Raw genomic sequence first — 18,259 nt, forward strand, 5'->3', positions numbered from 1 at the left:
TTGCCAACAAATCGTTGGCAATTGTTGATCCATCAAACTGTTGGATCATCGAAAAAGCAAGAGAGTTCCAGAAAAAAAATCTACTTCTGCTTTATTGACCACACCAAAACCTTTGATTGTGTGGATCATAAGAAACTGTGGAAAATTCATAAAGAGATGGGAATACCAGACCACCTTACTTGCCTCCTGAGAAATATGTATGCAGGTCAAGAAGCAACAGTTAGAACTGGACATGGAACAACAGACTGGTTCCAAATCAGGAAAGGAGTATGTCAAGGTTTTATATGGTCACCATGCTTATTTAACTTATATGCATTATTTAACTTATTTAACTTATAAGGTGAGTATATGATGCAAAATGCCGGGCTCGATGAAGTACAAGCTGGAATCAAGATTGCCGGGAGAAATGTCAATAACCTCAGATATGCAGATGACACCACCCTTATGGCAGAAAGTGAAGAAGAACTAAAGAGCCTCTTGATGAAAGTGAAAGAGGAGAGTGAAAAAGTTGGTTTAGAACTCAACATTCAGAAAACTAAGATCATGGCATTCAGTCCCATCACTTCATGGCAAATAGATTGGGAAACAATGGAAATAGTGAGAGACTTTATTTTTGGGGGCTCGAAAGTCACTGCAGATGGTGAGTGCAGCCATGAAATTAAAAGATGCTTGCTCCTTGGAAGAAAAGTTATGACCAACCTAGACAGCATATTTAAAAGCAGAGACATTACTTTGCCAACAAGTTCTGTCTAGTCAAAGCTATGGTTTTTCCAGTAGTCATGTATGAGTGTGACTATAAAGAAAGCTGAACACTGAAGAATAGATGCTTTTGAACTGTGGTGTTCAAAAAAGTCTCTTGGACTGCAAGGAGGGCAAACTAGTCAATCCTAAAGGAAATCAGTCCTGAATATTCATTGGAAGGACTGATGCTGAATCTTAAACTCCAATACTTTGGCCACCTGATGGGAAGAACTGACTCATTGGAAAAGACCCTGATGCTGGGAAAGATTGAAAGTGGGAGGAGAAGGGGACGACAGGGAATGAGATGGTTGGATGGCATTACCGACTCAATGGACATGAGTTTGAGCAAGCTCTGGGAGTTGGTGATGGACAGGGAAGCTTGGCCTTCTGCAGTCTTTGGGGTTGCAAAGAATCAGACATGACTGAGCAACTGAAGTGAACTGACTGAAATTTATTTAACTAGCATTAAACAAAGCCAGGACTGACAGGTAATTTAAGACTTATGATTATGGCATGCTTTCCAAGGCAGTATTGAACTCTAAAATAGGGAATGTAGGTCCTCCCAGGCTGTCACTTAAATTTACTATTTCCTCAGTGATCTTATAGGGACAAAAATATTTTCTGAACATTCATCTGTTCTTTAAAGAAAGGCTAGATAGGTTTTCTGCTTAAGTCCTAGGAGATAAGGGCCAGGATAATGATGGGAGCAATAGAAGCAGAAAGGAAGTGATGATGGGAGATACAGATCTTACAAGGAAAGTCTATAGGACCTTACAATTACATGGGCATGAGAACCGAAAGACATGTCAGAGAAGATTCTAAAGGTTTCTGCCTAGGAAGCCAGGATAACCGCAGGACCACAAATAGTGTGAAAGAGGAGCTCCTTTTATTAAAAAAAAAAAAAAAAGACAACATTCTCAGTTTTAAATTGTTTTAAGTTTGGAAAGTTGGAGTGAACAAAGGAGCATGTCAGTGGTGGTGCCCAACAGGCAATTAAAATATGTAGAACATAGGTGAGGGCTAGAAATAAGTCAAACGCATAAAAATACCAGCTCAGTTCATGAATGCACATCAGAATTATCTGGGGTACTTTAAAACATGGGGCTTCCATGTTGGCTCAGATGGTAAAGAGTCTGCCTGCTATGCAGGAGACCTAGGTTTGAGCCCTGGGTAAGGAAGATTCCCTGGAGAAGGGAATGGCTATCCATTCTAGTGTTCTTACCTGGAGAATTCCACAGACAGAGGAACCTGGCAGACAACAGTCCATGAGTCACAAAGAGTCGAACACAACTGAGCAACTAACACTTTCACTTTTTTTTTTTGAGGAGTAAATGAAATACTTTATTATAGTAATATTTCATTTTAAAGCTAACAATGTTATTCTTTAAACCTGTGTATATCTTAAATATCACATAACTCTTTACAAGATTGTGTGAGAACAGCCTTTAATATAGGATGCGGTTATAAACTTTATGCATGCCTATGCTGATATACATTTCTTTTCCCATCACACCTCCCAAATACTGAATGAAGATACAAAGTTATGATATTCACATTGTTTCAGTCTAAAAATTTAACATTTCAGTTTATGAGCCTAATTTTCAGACTCTCTATTAGGTGGAGAGAAGAGAGATTCTCTTATCTCTCGCACTTCACTTCTCATGACCTATTTCCATAAGATTTGTTTTAAAACATACTTAAACCTTAGATCAATTAGAAAAAAAACTTTTGGAAGGTTAAGCAACATTGGCCTAAGTAAATCACGATAGAGGCTTAGATGAGCTAAGAAAAATGTTAAGAATGAAACACTAATGGACATACATATTTGAAGCTGGAAGAAGAAGAATAGTCAGCAGCAACCAAGAAGGGGAATCCAGGGAAGAAAGACTAGAACCTGGATGGGATAGTACAGGACAAAGTTTTAAGAAGTAAAAGATAAGCAATAGTGTCAGCTGTTGGTACAGGTAGATGAAAGAGCATCAGAACTGGAAATGCATTATCTTGTTGGTATGTGACAAAAGTATATTGTCTTTTAATATTCAAATATATCACAATATGTGCATGGAATAGAAATAATTCAGAAACCATAGGTTGTTGTTACAGTTTTTATCAAGCTTCTCTTTTCATTTCCAAAGTGGTTGAAGTATTTCAACTGTTAGTGATAGCAACGCTTGGTCTAGTACTGTTGATTAGCATATCAACAGAGGAGAATAAAGAGAGCTAGCAAAGTTAAAGATGTCACAATTATTTACCTTGTTTTTTTATTCCAGTGTACAGAGCAACAGATAATGACTCAGCAAGAATAAAAATGTTGGGGTAGAAAAATAAAAGAAAATTTTATTAAAAACAATTGTCACTGTACAGACAGAATTAATATCCCATGGGGCAATTTTAATTCAGCCAAAAGCAAATGTTAACCATGTGGGTTAACATCTTTCTCGTTCAAAACATGTGAAAACACACGCATACACAATAAAAAAGCTCAAATATAAAAAAGACAAACATAACTTAAAAGACTCTAAATTGAGGGGGGGATGCTAAAAAGTATATAAATATATGGTTAGTGTCTGGAAACTGCTGAAAAAATTGTTAAAGGGAGTGAGGAAGAGAACAGTGTAGCTAAGAATATTGTGATATAATTAAAACCAGCCATCTTTGGGCTGATTATGAAAACATATCCATTTCAGTTCACTTCAGTTGCTCAGTCATGTCTGACTCTTTGTGAGCCCATGAACTGCAGCATGCCAGGACTCCCTGTCCATCACCAACTTCCAGAGTTTACCCAAACTCATGTCCATTGAGTCAGTGATACCATCCAACTATCTCATCCTCCGTGATCCCCTTCTCCTCCTGCCCTCAATCTTTCCCAGCATATTAGGAAAACATTGGACTGTAGTTTACCAGGCTTCTCCATCCATGGGATTTTCCAGACAAGAGTACTGGAGTGGGTTGCCATTTCCTTCTCCAGTAGGAAAACATTAATGATTGCTGAAACAGTTTTCCCAAGTATGAGCAAGGGTATAAAAACTACCCTGGATGATGTTCAAGGGATAAATGAGATAATGTATGTGAAAGTGCTCTGGAAACTCCAAACTGTGCTACACATATGAGGGGTTGCTATGAGTGTTGTTTCTATTCCACCCAGAGTTTGGGAGCAAAGGGCATTGAAGAGAGGCCACAGGCCAGACAAACAACCAATACTCCAAACCACTGCTTTTGTTTCTCAGTGTCCCTAACCAATACTCCAAACCACTGCTTTTGTTTCTCAGTGTCCCTAGCCAAAGTGAGTCACATTCATGTACTGACCAACACAAGATACCATGAAATTCTGATATCATTAAAAGCTACTTACATCACCAGCAGTAGGCTTCCCAGGTGGTGTTAGTGATAAAACAAACAAACAAACCCCGCCTGCCAATGCAGGAGACTTAAGAGACGCGGGTTTGCTTCCTGGGTCAGGAAGATCCCCTGGAGGACGGTGTGGCAACCCACTCCAGTATTCTTACCTGGAGAATCACCATGAACAGAGAAGCCTAGCAGGCTACAGTCCATAGGGTTGCAAAGAATCAGACACAACTGAATTGATTGAGGATGCACACAGGTGCGCGCACACACACACACCACCAGCAGTACTAGGTGACTTCCCAAGGAGGATATACTCTTCACTGAGTTCTCCCAGCTGAAAACTGGATTTGTGGTATGATTTTTTTTACAGGGTTAAGAACTCAATAAAACTCATTCAAGTGCTCTCATTTCTGATTTTTATTAATGTTCTTTGGTCTTGCCCCATATTCTCTCCACCCTGTCCAATTTACCAGACTATATGGAATAGCTGTATCTCTTTGAAGATATCAATAAGAACAGTACTTTTTCTCACAAAGCAATCTAAATTCTATCATATGCATTATCTCTTCCTCACAGGCCAGCAATATCCTAAGGAAACAGACATTCAAACTGATAAGCATTTGCAAGCATAGCTCAGGGCTGCTTATCCTCACAATATGAATGGGAGAATCAGTCCATAGAGTGAAGCCTGTCTGTACAGGATGAGATATTGATGCTAAAATATTGCTTGACTTTTATTTTTCAGGCTGTCTAAGGAAAAGATAGGTGGCAGGATAGTGGGGAAAAGATGCAACTGATATAACAAGAAGATCATGATCTCATATGTAAATGCACATCCTGTAAAACAATGTTCAGTATTGTACAATCTTAGAGTTAGATGGAAATTCAAAAGTCATTTTATTCCCAAATGTCTGTTGCCCAATAAAAAAATGCCATCCGTACCTACTTGAATTCCTTTGGTAAGAGGCAGTCACCTCAGTTCATTATGTTTTTTTTTTTTTTTTTCCTCATCTTTGGTAACTGGCTAAAACTTCAAAGCATCAAATAACTGAAAACATTGTCATGGAATCTCAAAAGGATTCTTTAAGACAACCTAACCTCATTCCCTTGATGATCCAGATGGGGAGACTGAGGCTCCTCTAGAAAGTATAGAATTTCTCCTCATTTAGATAGCCAGTCAGTGGCAGAGCCAGGACTAGAATTCAAAGCCTCCAAATTTAGGACCTAGTGTCAAGATTAAAACAAAACAAAACTGACCTTGGAGTAAGAAAAATCTGGTTTTCAAGTTTTGCTTAGACACTTACTAACTCGATCTCTAGCAAGTTTCATTTTCTTTGGGCCTATTTGGCCACCTGTACAATTAAGACCAGAAGACCTGAACCTTCCCTAGGGGTAAGTAGTGGGATTATGGATTTGAAAGTACGTGGCACATAGTGGGAATTTAAGAAAAAATAAATTACAAAGGAACTTGTCACATTCATCCATCATGTTCCTTTTAGTGTTTCCCATCACTTATGAAGATACCACCACCGCAACTTATATAGCTTAAAATCTCAGAGTCTTATTTGACTTGACAGCATGCTATAAGAGAAAAGATGAAAGAGTTTTTGACCTGGGAATGAAAGATGAATGAGAATCTGGTCTTTGGTTTTCAGATCTTTGAGGAACAATCCTGAAGAGACTGAGCAGACTTCTCTGAGTGGCCCCAGAGAGAATGACTAGAACCTCTGGAAGCCACAGGAAGACTGAGTTTAGCTTAACAAAAGGAAGAACTTTTGCGGAGTCAAGGCTTTCTATGAAGGGAATGGACTCTCTCAGAGATTAGTAAGTGCATTCCCTCTGAAAGTATTCAGGCAGATACTAGCAAAGATGTTATAAGGTGTAGCTAATTGGAGTGAAAGAAAATTATGATTCATAAAAACCTACTATGCATCAGATATCATGCTAGGCATTTTGCAAGGATTACTTCTTTTAATCCTTTCAACAAACCTATGATATGGATACTATTCTCCCTCTAAACAGTTTTGGAGAAATTCATATTTCTCAATGGGCTTGCTACTGGTATAAGTGGGTAGTAGGAACAATGCTTTGTTGTATCAAACTGGTTGGCATTAAATGCAGTAGTAACTTCATTCCTTGTGTACAAAAATCACACTCCCAGGACATATTTCTAAATGTCCTATGAGTACTGTTTTGATCCTGGTTGGAAATAAAGAATAATTGATATGCTTAGGATCACAAACAGCAGGTAAGTAGCAGACCCAGAACTTTAATAAGCTCTGTCTAACTCAGAAAGTGGACACCCTTTCTATTTGTACCATCCACAAAAATGGATGGAATTATTGGAATACACAACCTTTTAAAGTCTAAACCAATCCCAAAAGATGTTGATTCTCTCATTCTTCTTTTTTCAATCTCATGTAATTTGTCAACTTCCAAATTCGGCAGATTCATCTGTGATGTCTTGTTAAATTCATTATCTCCTTTCCATTCCCATAGTCACCACCTCCAGGGTCTCATTCCCTCTCTGCATCTGGTTTATCTACCTCTCATGTTTTCTTATTACAATTAAGGTAACTCATGTTTACCAGATTATTCTTCCTGTCTTTTTCTTTAGCTCAGAAACCTTCAATGATTTTCCAAAGTCTGATGAATTAAAGAGAAAATCTAGCATTCAAAAGTCTTCCATGGTTTGTCATCAATCTACCATGGCAACTTTAACTTCCATTTTCCACCTAGTTGTACTCTAAAATCCAGTTCAGCTGGTGTTCTTTTCACAAGCCCAGAGCTTCCCTGACTCCAAACAGTTGTTCTTGTTTTTTTCTCTGCTTGGACTGCTGTCTCTCCTGTTTCCACCTGTTGAAATCCTATCTGTGTTTCATGGCTCATCATAAATAATAATAATAATAGTTAACATTTATAAAGTGCTTATTTTGGTCCAGGCACTGTGCTAAGTGTGTGCAATTATTTCACACAGATTATCTAATTTAATCCTCACAGAAACTTAATAAAGTAAGCTCTATTATTATCTCTGGCTTAGCCTAGACTAAAACAGAATTCAGAGAGGGTGTAGTAATTATGTTTGATCAATGTCACACAAGTTAATAAATGGTAGGGGTGGGATTTGAGTTTAAGTAGTCTGGCTTTGCAGCTCTGAAAGGTGCTAAAATGTAAAAAAAAAAAAAAATCCAAAAACCCTTTTTGATTTTCTCTGGCTCAACTAGATGTGATCCTCCTCTGACAACATCAAAACATTTTGACAGGATCTTTAAAGCTTATCTTATTTAATTGCTCTTATACCCACGACGTGGTGCCAGTGGGCACAGACTATGTCTTAGGCATATGTCTGTCTCATACAGTGTGGCACAGAGTAGGTGCTCAGCGAGAGTGTTATGTTGAATTGGAGGTATGCTGGGGTGAAGGAAGGGACTAAAGAATTTTGTAGGGGAAGATACCCCATACTCTCCTGCCTTAGCCACCCTGCATGGTGTGATGCTGGTCAAAGCTGCCAACATCTGTCTAAATCAGATCTTGCAGTCTCTGCTTCCCCAGCCTAGTTTCCTGGCGGGTCTTTTCTTGTCCCCCAGTTCTCACAGCTGCCTCAGCCTTGGCCAATGTTGAGATAAAGCAGGATCAAAATATCACTGCCCTGGGCTCAGTTTCCAGGAATGAAGGATCAAGTGAAACCCAGCCGGGTGGGTGAGGGTGAAAACTGAAAGCCCCCAAATAGAGCCTGCAAGCTCTTTACACAAGCCCCGACTTGCCCAGGGGCCACGTGGGTAGGCCAGCAGCTCAACTTCCTTCGGGATGCTTTACAAATATGATCAGACTCCTCCCTCCCTTCTCTAAGCTCCTAGACTCCTTCTCTTCCTTATCTCCCAACCGCAGATAGGGTGGTTGGACAGTCCAGGCATGTTTCCAAAGGACATAGGGGTGCAGTAAAAGCCTACCCAGGGGAACTGGCTCACCAAGGTCATCAGAGTATTAGTGCATGTCCCTGGCATCTTACACAGCACTTTCTGGATACAGATGGGTGGGTAGACAGACAACCACAGGACACCTTCCCAGCCATTCTGACTTTGTAGCACCTTAGCAGAATCATCCTAACATGATCCTGAACTCCCATATCTATGCTCCACAAATCTCAACCACCTTGCCACGCCAGAGAGTGTTCCACACTTACCCTGTAAATGAATGGATGGATGGATCTTGCTCCAGCAACAGAATTCTTGGACAAATGTACCTCAGTGCCGGCCAGATATCCCACCAAGCCCCCACTTCTCAGCCCCCAGCCTCCATACCACACAGTCAGTAGATGAAATCCATTACAGTCAAAGTTCTGCTCTGACTCATTTCACATGTGCAGCAACAACAGCCAGAACCTATTCTCTTTCCTTTCACGATACTGCCTACTTCCCCGCCCCCATGAAGCAGCTATTGGATCACTGCAGTGTCTAGGCGTGGCTACACAAAGAAGTTTCACCCCTGACAGGGAAAGTAGGGGAGGAGTTGGGGAAGGGTGGGTGAATAGTGAAAAAGTCCCGCCTTTGGCAGTAACTGGAAAGCTCCAGGGACTAAAGCGGGGAGAAAGGGAATAGAAGCAGGAGAGGTTGTGGAGCTGGTTAAGATCTGTGGTTTCTCGGGAGGACTTGAGACTTTGTGGCAGAGTGTCACTTCTGCATATAAGCTTCACTCATTCAAGTGGTCCCTTTGTCCACTGCATTATACTTATTTCCTTACTGTCACTGAATTGTAATCTGTAATAATTTAATTTATAAATTTGCTTGGTTGTTTAATGTCTGTCCTTTCCCTTCCACTAATCGGTAAGCATTATGAGCTAACATCCAGTAATAACACTTATGCAACACTTGATATCGTCCAGGCACTCTTCTTAATATTTTACATATATTAACTAATTTAATCCTCGTAACTACCCTAGTTTGATTCACAATTTAGAGGTAAGAAAACTGAGGCATAGTCTGACTGCCCAATGTCAAACAACTAATAAGTGACAGGGCTGGGAAGGAGACTGGTATATAGAAGAAGGAATAAATAAATTAACTAGAGAACCAAGGGTAAAAGACAAAATGGAAGAGGTCAGAAGGATTTTGAATATGTTGAAGTTGAGTAGCCACAGAGCCCCACAGGATGAAGAAATGTGAGCTGGCAGCAAGAGGACCCTTTAGCCAGGGGCACTCTCCCACGACACAGCCTTGCTGTCTTTTATTTTTTAAACATAAGTCCTTTCCAGCTAAGATGGGAACATTCTTCAAGGTCAGAGTTAGGGGATTTTCAACAACCCTAGCCTCAAGAGCTCAAGATCTTCCCTTCCCCCTTTCCCTATAAACTATGCCTCATTTTTTGGTACTTTGTTTTTTATTCTTTTTAAAAAATTATTGGAGTATAGTTGATTTACAATGTTGTGTTAGCTTTTGTTGTACAGCAAAGTGAATCAGTTATACATATATCCACTCTTTTTTAGTCTTTTCCCATGTAGGCCATTACAGAGTATTGAATAGCATTCCCTGTGGAACTCTAATAAGTAGGTCCTTATTAGTTATCTATTTTATATATAGTAGTGTGTATATGTCAATCTCAATCACCCAATTTATCCCCCTTTACACTCTGATAGCCATAAATTTGTTTTCTACATATGCAATTTTATTTCTGTTTTGTAGAGAAATTAGTTTGTTCCCATTTTTAGATTCTACATGTAAGTAATATCATATGATATTTGTCTTTCTCTCTGACTTAGACTTCACTCAGTAGAACCAAGACTCATTTTAAAACTACTTCCTCACTTGTATCTTTATTATTCACCTTCCCCTTTGTGCCCAACCTTTCTACCCACAAAACATACACTTCTTCCCACTGCAAAGTAAAATCTTCTACCACACTGCCTCTTCCTCAAATAATAGCCTCATCTCTCTTTCTTTCTCAGCCAAATTTCTGACTAAAGTAGTCTTCACTCATGGTTTCCATGTCTTCAGTTTCCATTAGCTTCCCAATTTATTGTAATCTGGATTCTAGCCCAATGCTCTTTCCCTGAGGTCACAAATGACCTTTATACTTCCACATTTTAGAAAACATTTTCACTCATTTTCTTATTTATTTTCAGTTTTTTTTTCCAGTATCAGCCACCCTTTTCTTTGGGAAACATTATTGCTTGTATTGGAAAACATGGTCATCTCCTGGTTTTCCTCTATTTCTCTAACCCTTCTCAGATTATGTCACTGGATATTCTCCAGTAATATAATATTGATGATGCTGGGACCCTCACAACACTTTATACATACAATCTCATTTATCCCACAGAACAACTCTTTGAAGTATTATTTTTCTTAGTTTATACATGTGGAAACTCAAGATCAGACAAGTTAACTGAATAGTCCAAGGGCACACAGCAATTACAAGTTTAATCCAGAATTATAACCAGAATCTGACTCTAAGCATGCTACATGTTGCTGTCTTGCTCCAATGAGTAAGGACATGGAACAGTAGAATGTCTTTGGAGTCTGAACTGGGATTCCAGAACTGCCACTTAAAATTTGCATGCTGAGTCATCTTAGGCAAGTACTTTAATCTCTCAGAGATTCTGTTTCCATATCTATAAAATATGGAAAGAAACAAGGTCAGAAGATTTGAGAATATTTATAGATTTTTTAATCCAGTTCCAGACACAGCAACTCAATAACTGAGACCTGTTAGAATGACAGTGATAACTACTATGTCTATAATTATTAATCTTTTCCCTCTAATTTTTCTACCTTTTATTATTATTTTAACCTTATTAGTCTACTTTCTTGTCACTAGTTTCTAATTTTATTTGTTTTTTCCTGATTCAATCCTCCTATAAGAGAATGTAATTTCGACTGAGGCAATTAGTCAAACCCCTGTGTTTTTCCTACACACTACTTTCTCAGGCCTAGGACTGGAAGTTAAGCACACAGTGACCAGAAGACTGTATAACTGACTATTTTACACATGTATTTGCTAATAATATTACTTTAAAATAACAGATAGCATAGTCCTCTAGAATTATTTACACATATATTTCCTTTAATCCTTATAACTATGGGAAGGTGCCATTATTATTATTATGCAAATTTACTAATTGGAACCTGGAAAAGGAAATGGCAACCCACTCCAGTATCCTTGCCTGGAAAATCCCATGGACAGAGGAGCCTGGTGAGATATAGTCCACGATGTCACAAAAGATTTGGATACAACTTGGCAACTAAACACCACCACCACTAATTGGAAAGGGCAGAAATGCCATCTCTTGCATGTGTATTATATGCAGGCGCTGAGATAGGCGATTTATATGTTATCTCACTAACCATTCTAGAGCACATCCAAGATCTGAGGATTATTAGCTCTATCTTAAAAGTGAAAAAAAAATTAAATGGAATATATAAAACGTTAAGTGACATCCAAATGAGCACAGAATTGCTAAGCAGAGGTGTTGAGATTGGGACTCTTTTTACTATACCATGCTACTTTTCATCTACCGAGAGCCTTGTGGGGCTAGACAACTGTCACTGGGAATGGAAAAAAAAAAAGAGAGATTTAGATACTTCATTCTAAAGCTTCTACTTACAGAACGAGGGCCATAGTAATTTGAAGCAGCATTTCTGCAAAATATTAGAATTGTTTAGCTCAGTTCAGTTTCAAAATGAATCCACAGCATGATAGACTTGGCACATAAATAAACACATAAGTTGACAATAAATAAATGCGTAAATAGGAGAAAGAATAAAACCTATTGTAACAACACTAAGGGATACACAATCATAAAAGATTAATAATCATATAAGGGATTTATCTAGTATCCAGAAAGCAGGTTCTAAAATTCTTATTCTTAGCATTGGTGAGACATCCAGATACCCAGGCATTGCTACACTCCACACCCCACTATGTTTGGTTTGAGAAGACTCAAGAAGACTTGGTCACTTTCTGCCAATATCTGAATGGAAAGGCTGTCACAGGGTAGAAGGTTTAGATGAGGTTTGTATCTTAAGGGGGCAAAGTGAGGACATATGGGTAGAATGTACAGGCAGGCAGATTTATATTCAGTATAAAATATGGTTTTCTAATAATCACAATGAGGGGTCAAGTCAGTCTCTAGGGCTCCAGATAACAGTCTCTCCCATTTATCTTCACTAATATAATGTTATGGGGCATTATATACATTATATTATATAATATATAATATTTATATGTTTATATATATACATTATATACATAGCTGGGCAGCTATGGTTATTTTCTTTAGTGTCTGCCTCCTTTCTGGATTCGGAGTGATTCCACCAGGGTAGAGTTTAGATCCAAGATTGCCCTCCATCCAACCACCTCTCAAGACTCTCCCTAGCAGGATCTTGTGAACTTTGGCTGTGTTTGCACTCAGTGAGGTGCAAGTCGGCCTCTTATGAGAAAGCTTAAAGTTAACCAGGCAGGCTGGAGAAGGAGGTGGATACAAGCTTAGCTATAGAATCTATAGGCAGAGTTACTACTAAGCCTCAGGGGGTAGGTCTCTCCAGAAATATCCCTAGAAACCAAACAGCACCTAGGAGTGAGGTGAAGGCAGTTTGAGGGCCTGGACTTAGAAATAGGGGTAGGGCAAAGAGAGGTTGCCAGAAAAAAATAGGATTCTTAAGTTCTCCATATTGCTCCTAAGCTACTATCAGGCCTTGTTCTAAGTGTTTTATGTGTCTTAACTAATTTATAACAGCCATATGAGATAGGTACCATGATTATCATCCTTATTTTTCAGATGAGAAACCAAGATATAGAGAGGCCAAGGAACTTGTTCATGGTAATACAGCCAGAAAACAGCAGTGGATTCAAGAACACTCACTCAGGTCTCTGGCAGCAGAATCACTACATGGAAATTTTTGTATGTGTGTTTGTGTTCTTTTTTTTTTTTAAATGGAAATTCTCTAGCCCCAACCCAGATCTAATGAATCAGAAATTTCCAGGGATAGGCCCAGAAATCTGTGTTTTAACAAGCCCTCCAAGGTAATTCTGATGCCCACTCAAGTTTGAACACCACTGTTCTAATGCACTAAATGAAATAACTTCTGTCCTTCCCAATTAGAAGCCCTTCCCATCTTCCCTGTACAACTATTCTAAATTTCTACAGTTTCCCTAAAGTCCCTATTTTGGCATCTTGTTATCAGTCCAGAAAAATGGACCCCTACCCTTATCATCAAGAAAACAGATGCTATTAGGTATGAATCCCTTCCATCACTTTCCCTTATGCCAGTAAATTTCTCTCTCCATCCACCCTGGCTTTTCCTCTTGGTGGAGAGGAGAGAGAATGAGCCTCTCCTCTCTCTCCTGTCCCGTATGCACCGTGCTTTATTAACCTCTTTTCCACAGGTACCTTTATTGTTCACCTTTCCTCTTGTGGCCAGTCACTCTACCCACAAATATATTTGAATTCCTCCCATTGGTGGGGGGGGGGGTCCCTTTTCTCTTCACATCTTCATGATTTACTATGCCTCTGAGTTTATTTCAAGAGACTTCAAGATTCTCCAGCAATAACCCCATGCCTACTTTCACTTAACCACTTCCCTCAACTTCCCTTTAATAACCTCTGTCTCCTTAATCCCCAGCCCTCCATCTATGGAGAAGTAGCCTCACTAAGCTCAGAGGTTCCCCCACCTAATCCACCTAGAAACCAATCTTCAGCCCCAGAGCATTATTAGTTATCATGTCACCCCTGCTGAGGAGTCTCTACACTTAAGAAATGAGAAGATTCCACCCACTTCCTCTATCACTCAGTTCAGTTCAGTCGCTCATTGGTGACCGACTCTTTGCGACCCCATGAACCACAGCATGCCAGGCCTCCCTGTCCCTCACCAACTCCTGAAGTCCACCCAAACCCATGTCCATTGTGTTGGTGATGCCATCCAACCGTCTCATCCTCTGTCGTCACCTTCTCCTCCTGCCCTCAGTCTTTCCTAGCATCAAGGTCTTTTCAAATGAGTCCGCTCTCTGCATCACGTGGCCAAATTAATGGAGTTTCAGCTTCAACATTAGTCCCTCCAATGAACACCCAGGACTGATCGCCTTTAGGATGGACTGGTTGGATCTCCTTGCAGTCCCAAAAACCTACATGACAGCCTCCCACTGCATATGGCATAAAATTTGAGTCTTTTAATGTATAATGTTGGTTTGGACTTGGATGAAACTGTTAAAGAAATAGTTGGATTTTGTATTTATTTTAAAGGTAAGATTTATTTTCTATTGAAGTGGGTATGGGCAGTGTGTAAAAAAAAATTAGGACTTGATGGATTCCTAGGTTCTAGGGCTGAACAACTGGATGCATGGTGATAACATTTATTTAGTTGAGAATACTGGCAGAAAAGCAGTTTTATGGAGGTAGAGAATCAAGTATGTGGTTTTGGGCATATTAAATATATAGTTTTTCAAAATAATGATAATTTCAATTGATATTTTTGCCTTTTTAAAATTAATTTTAATGGAGTATAGTTGATATACAATGTTGCATTAGTTTCTGCTGTACAGCAAAGTGAATCAGCTATGTATATACATATATCCACTATTTTAAAAATTCTTTTCCCATATAGGATATTACAGAGTATTGAGTAGAGTTCCCTGTACTATTCAGTAGGTTCTTACTAATTATCTACTATATATATATAGTAGTGTACATATGTCAATAACAATCTCCCAGTTTATCCCTCCCCCATCCAACTTCATTAACCCCTGGTAACCATAAGTTCATTTCTAAATCTAACTCTATTTTCATTTTGTAGATAAGTTCATTTGTTCCCTTTGTTTAGATTCCACATACAAGCAATATCATATGATATTTGTCTGTCTGAGTATGTCACTCAGTATGACAATCTCTAGGTCCATCCATGTAACTATAAACAATGTTATTCCATTCTTTTTATCACTGATATTACTACATCTTCTTTTATCCATTCCTCTGTTGATGTACATTTAGATTGGCTCCATGTCCTGGCTATTGTAAATAGTGCTGCAATGAACTTTCAGGTGCATATATATTTTTGAATTATGGTTTTCTCCAGATATGTGCCCAGGAGTGGGATTACCATAGAACATGGTAGTTCTATTTTTAATTTTTTAAGGTAACTCCATACTGTTCCCCAGAGTGGCTGTACCAGTTTATATTCCCACCAGCAGTGTAGGAAGGTTCCCTTTATTCCACACTCACTCTAGCATTTATTGTTTGTAGAGTTTTTGATAATGGGCATTCTGACTGGTGTGAGGTGATACTTTAATGAGGTATTGATTTGCATTTCTCTAATAATTAGTGATGTTGAGCTTCTTTTCATGTACTTTTTAGCCATCTTCATATCTTCCTTGGAGAAAAAGACCCTTTGCTCATTTTTTGACTGAATTGTTTGTTTTTTTAGATATTGAGTTTCATGAGCTGTCTCTATATTTTGAAGATTAATCCCATGTTGGTTGCTTCATTTGTAATATTTTCTCCCATTCTGAGGGTTGTTTATTATTTTGTTTATGGTTGCCTTTGCTGTGTAAAAGCTTTTAAGTTTAATTATATTCCATTTGTTTATTTTTATTTTTTATTTTCATTATTCTAGGAGACAGATCAAAAAAGATCTTGCTGCAATTCATGTCAAAGTGTATTCTGCCAATGCTTTTCTTTAAGAGTTTTATAGTGTCAGACCTTACATTTAGGTCTTTAATCCATTTTGAGTTTATTTTGTGTATGGTGTTAGAGACTGTTCTATTTTCATTCCTTCACATATAGCTGTCCAGTTTTCTCAGAACCACTTATTGAAGAGACTATCTTTTCTCCACTGTATATTGATGCCACCTTTGTCAAAGATTAGGCAACCATTGGTGCATGGGATTATCTCTCAGCTTTCTATCTTGTTCCATTGATCAATATTTCTGTTTTTGTGTCAGTGCCATACTGTTTTGATTACTGTAGCTTTGTAGTATAGTTTGACATCAGGGAGTCTGATTCCTTCAGCTCCATTTTTCTTTCTCAAGATTGTTTTGGCTATTTGAGGTCTTTCATGTTTCCATGCAAATTGTCAAATATTTTATTCTAATTCTGTGGAAAATGTCACTGGTAATTTGATAGGGATTGCATTGAATCTGTGGATTGCTTTGGGTAGTATAGATATTTTTCCAATATTGACTCTTCCAATCTGAGAATATAGTATATCTGTCCATCTGACTGTCATCTTTGATTTCTTTCATCAGTATCTTACAGTTTTCTGGGTATAAGTCTTTTACTTCTTTAGGTATGTGTATTCCTAGGTATTTTATTATTTTTGTTGCAGTCGTAAATGGAGTTATTTCCTTAATTTCTCTTTCATTGTTAGTGTACTGAAATGCAAGATATTTCTGTGTATTAATTTTGTATCCTGAAGCTTAACCAAATTCGTTGATGAGCTCTAGTAATTTTCTGCTAGCAAATTTAGGGTTTTCTATGTATAGTATCATGCCATTTGCAAACAGTGACAGTTTTACTTATATTTTCCAAGTTGGATTCCTTCTATTTATTTTTCCTCTCTGATTGCCATGGCTAGGACTTTCAAACTATGTTGCATAATAATGGTAAGAGTGGACATCCTTGTCTTGTTCCTGATCTTACAGGAAATGCTTTGACTTTTTTTCACCATTCAGAATTATGTTTGCTGTGGGTTTGTCATATATGGCTTTTATCATGTTGAGGTACGTCCCCTCTATGCTCACTTTCTGGAGAGTTTCTATTGTAAGTAAATATTGAATTTTGTCAAAGGCTTTTTCTACATCTTCTGAGATGATCATATGGTTTTTATTCTTCAATTTGTTAATGTGGTGTACCATATTTATTTATTTGCATATATTGAAGAATCCTTGCATCCTTAGGATAAACCCCACATAATCATGGTGTATGATCTTTTAAATTTGTTTTTGGATTTGGTTTGCTAGTATTTTTTTTCTGAATTATTGTGTCTATGTTTATCAATGATATTGGCCTGAAATTTTCTTTTTTTGTGTGTGAGATCTTTGGTTTTGGTATCAGGGTGAGGGTGGTCTCACAGAATGATTTTGGAAATGTTTCTTCTGAAATTTTTGAAAGAGTTTCAGAAGTTATATGTTAATTCTTCTCTAAATGTTTGATAGAATTTGCTTGTGAAGCCATCACATTTTCTATGATATTGAGCTGTATAAGCTGCTTGTATATTTTGGAGACTAATCCTCTGTGAGTTGTTTCATTTGCAATTATTTTCTCTATGATATTGAGCTGTATGAGCTGCTTGTATATTTTGGAGATTAACCCTCTGTGAGTTGTTTCATTTGCAATTATTTTCTCTGTGATATTGAGCTGTATGAGCTACTTGTATATTTTGGAGACTAATCCTCTGTCAGTTGTTTTATTTGCAATTATTTTCTCCCATTATGAGGGCTGTCTTTTAATCTTATTTAATGTTTCCTTTGTTGCACAAAAGCTTTTAAATTTAAATAGGTCCCATGTGTTTACTTTTGCTTTCATTATTCTAGGAGGTGGGTCAAAAAGTATCATGCTGCAATTTATGTCAAAGATTGTTCTTCCTCTGTTTTCATCTAAGAGCTTTATAATTGCTTCCTTTATATTGAATTATTTTTTTAATTCATTTTTATTAGTTGGAGGCTAATTACTTTACAATATTGTAGTGGTTTTTGCCATACATTGACATGAATCAGCCATGGATTTACATGTGTTCCCCATCCCGATCCCCACTCCCGCCTCCCTCCCCATCCCATCCCTCTGGGTCTTCCCAGTGCATGTTCTGAGAGAATAGCAGTGAAACAAGTATATTGAATTCTTTACTCTATTTTGAGCTTACTTTTGTGTACGGTGTTAGGAAATGTTTTAGTTTCATTTTTTTTTTTACATGTAGCTGCTCAGTTTTCCAGCACCACATATTGGAGAAGCTGTCTTCTCTTCATTGTATATTCTTGCCTTCTTTGTCAAAGATAAGGTGCTCATAAATGCATAGGTTTACTTGGGCTTTCTAGCAGCTCAATACCAGAAAAATAGTCCAATCAAAAAATGGGCAGAAGACCTAAACAGAAAAATCTCCAAAGAAGATATCCAGATGGCCAATAAACACAGGAAAATATGCTCAAAATCACTAATTATTAGAGAAATTCAAATCAGAACTACAATGAAATA

The 18,259-nt window shown here is 38.0% G+C and overlaps 1 protein-coding gene across 1 annotated transcript in view; it reads right to left on the reverse strand.

The window, feature by feature from the left end:
- The window catches only part of EDA2R (ectodysplasin A2 receptor), a 119,439-nt gene extending 111,022 nt beyond the window's left edge, over positions 1 to 8,417 (reverse strand). The window contains exon 1 of the mRNA XM_070461793.1: positions 8,270 to 8,417. The gene's annotated coding sequence lies outside the window, so the exon portion shown is untranslated. The remainder of the gene's footprint in view (positions 1 to 8,269) is intronic.
- Between the last annotated feature and the right edge of the window lie 9,842 nt (positions 8,418 to 18,259).

This window comes from Odocoileus virginianus, chromosome X (assembly GCF_023699985.2).
Source record: "Odocoileus virginianus isolate 20LAN1187 ecotype Illinois chromosome X, Ovbor_1.2, whole genome shotgun sequence".
NCBI lineage: Eukaryota > Metazoa > Chordata > Mammalia > Artiodactyla > Cervidae > Odocoileus > Odocoileus virginianus.